Raw genomic sequence first — 2,181 nt, forward strand, 5'->3', positions numbered from 1 at the left:
CATTCCCAGCACCGCTCCAAGCCGCATCCCGGGATAACGCCTGGGATGCACAAACCCGCACCTTATGTGCAGCGGGAGCTCTGGGGGGGTGCGTGGGAGCGGTGGCCGTCGCGCCRGGCGCCCGTCCCGCGGCGCTCCCGGAGTCGCTCCGGCCCGTGGCGCTCCCGCAATCGCAGGGATGCGCGGGCGGGAGAGCAACTCGTAGCTGTTTCCATGCATTGCTGTACTCTGTGATAACAATGTTACTTTTTATTTCATTGTATTTCTTAATTCCGGTTTTATATTTAAATATGCAGTATCTTTTTGTACTGTACGTTTGCGGTAGGGGATGCATAATGCACTTTTTTTTTTTTTACTTTTGTTTGTAAAAATGTACTGTATATTTTACGTGCTTCTTGTGAGGAAAATAAACTTTTTTTTYCCCCTTTTACAGATGAGCTGTGCGGCGTTTCGGGAGGCCGGGAAGGGGCTGAGCCCGGGCTGGTGCTGCGAGGAGCGAGCGGGAGCCGGGTCCGGCCGCCGCTGCATCCGCGGCCGCCGTGCGGGGCCCTCCCGGCTTTTGCCTTTAAAGGCAAGCGGAGCGGAGCCGCCGGAGCGGCCTCCGGGACAGGGTTTTCCTGGCGGAGCAGCCAGCGGAGCTGGGGATGCTCCCAGCCCTGGCAGTTGCTAATTGCCTCCCAGACTCGTTAACCCCCCTGGAAACACTGCTGTTGCTCTGCTGCCCTGGCCGGCGGCTGCGGCTCGTCCCTAGGGCTGGATGCACCGGGATGCAGGGGCAGCTCCCGGGGAGCTGCAGCCGCCCCGGGTGCCTCCGCGTCGCTCCCAGCAGCCGCAGGCTCCGTCCGGGATGAGGACGGTGGGGCCGGGCCCGGCAGCGRGACCCGCAGGAGAGGGGGGCTGTCCAGGTGCTCTGGTGCATGCCGTGCATCCCGGTACGTCGCAACTGGGCACCCCGTGCACCATAAAAGGGAAGCACCGCGGGAGCCTCCGCGTGATCCGCAGGGATCCGTCACCGGCGTGATCCGCAGGGAGCAGCGCTTGTTTAGAGAAATGCCCAGCGCAGCGAGGCGGGTTTTGGTAATTGACGTTGCGGAGCCTCTGGAGGGAAGCTGCTTCCCGAGGCTGCCGTTGGGCTTCTCTGTTTATCTCGGGAATACTTCTTGTGTCACAGTAATTCGCTTAACAATAACATATTCCTGTAGATAATTCCAGCCAATCTGTCTCTGCCCTAAATACTTTGTGTATACAGTATCGTTCCCGGCTCCTCCGGGCCCGGGCCCAAGGCCGCCGTCAGCGGCGCCGCTGCTTCCAAGGAAGGAGTGTTTGGGAGGCAGCGCGGGGCCGGCCGGGCTGCCGGTGCCGGGCAGGGAAACGCGCCAGGGCTGCGGACGAGCGTGGAGGCTCCCTGCGAACCGCCCGGAGCGGCGCACGGAGGAGCCGCTCCAAAGGGAACCTAGGGCTTCGCTGCAGAGATCCGTAGGGAATTGCTGCCGCGACAGGTTGGGGGAAGGCGGGAGCGAAGGCGGGAGCGCGCCGGGGTGCCCGGAGCGGGGATGCGCGCACTGGGCGCCCGGGGCGATGCCGCCCCGGAGCAGGGCGCCTAGCGGAGCCGGGAAGCGCCGGCCACATCCACGGCACCCGAAGGCGGTGCCGGGCGGCCGACACCGGCCGGGGTGCGGAGAAACCTTGGCCGGCCGGTGCCAACGCTTGCGGGCCGGGGATCGAGGGCACGGAGCTGCCGGCCATGGAAGCCTCTCCCTGGCAGTGCTATGGATTCGTGCCGGATGACGGGGGTGACGGGGCAGAGCGCCCTGCTGCCCACGGAGCCCCCGCGGAGGATCCCGCGTGGCTAGACAGGGATCGGGAGGGCCCGGGGTGCTGGATGGAGGGAGGGAGGCTCCCCGAGGCCGAGTGGGAGCTGCGGCCGGCGCGCGGAGCCCCCCGCGTGTACGAGATCGAGCTGGGCCCCGCGCGCRCCGGGCGCCGCACCGTGCGGCCCGTGGTCTACAAGCTGGAGGAGAGCGAGTACCGGCGCCTGCTCCGCGAGGGAGAGGCCGAGAGCGAGGGGCGCTGCGAGGAGCTGGAGCCCGCCGAGCCCCTGGGCCCCGCGGCGCCGCGCAGCCGCTCGGGCTCCGAGGGCAGCGGCGGGAAGCAGCCGGTGCCGAGGCTGGCGCCGGGCCG

The sequence above is a fragment of the Nothoprocta perdicaria genome, unplaced genomic scaffold, assembly GCF_003342845.1.
Source record: "Nothoprocta perdicaria isolate Ctin4 unplaced genomic scaffold, notPer1 scaffold_185, whole genome shotgun sequence".
In the NCBI taxonomy this organism is placed as follows: domain Eukaryota; kingdom Metazoa; phylum Chordata; class Aves; order Tinamiformes; family Tinamidae; genus Nothoprocta; species Nothoprocta perdicaria.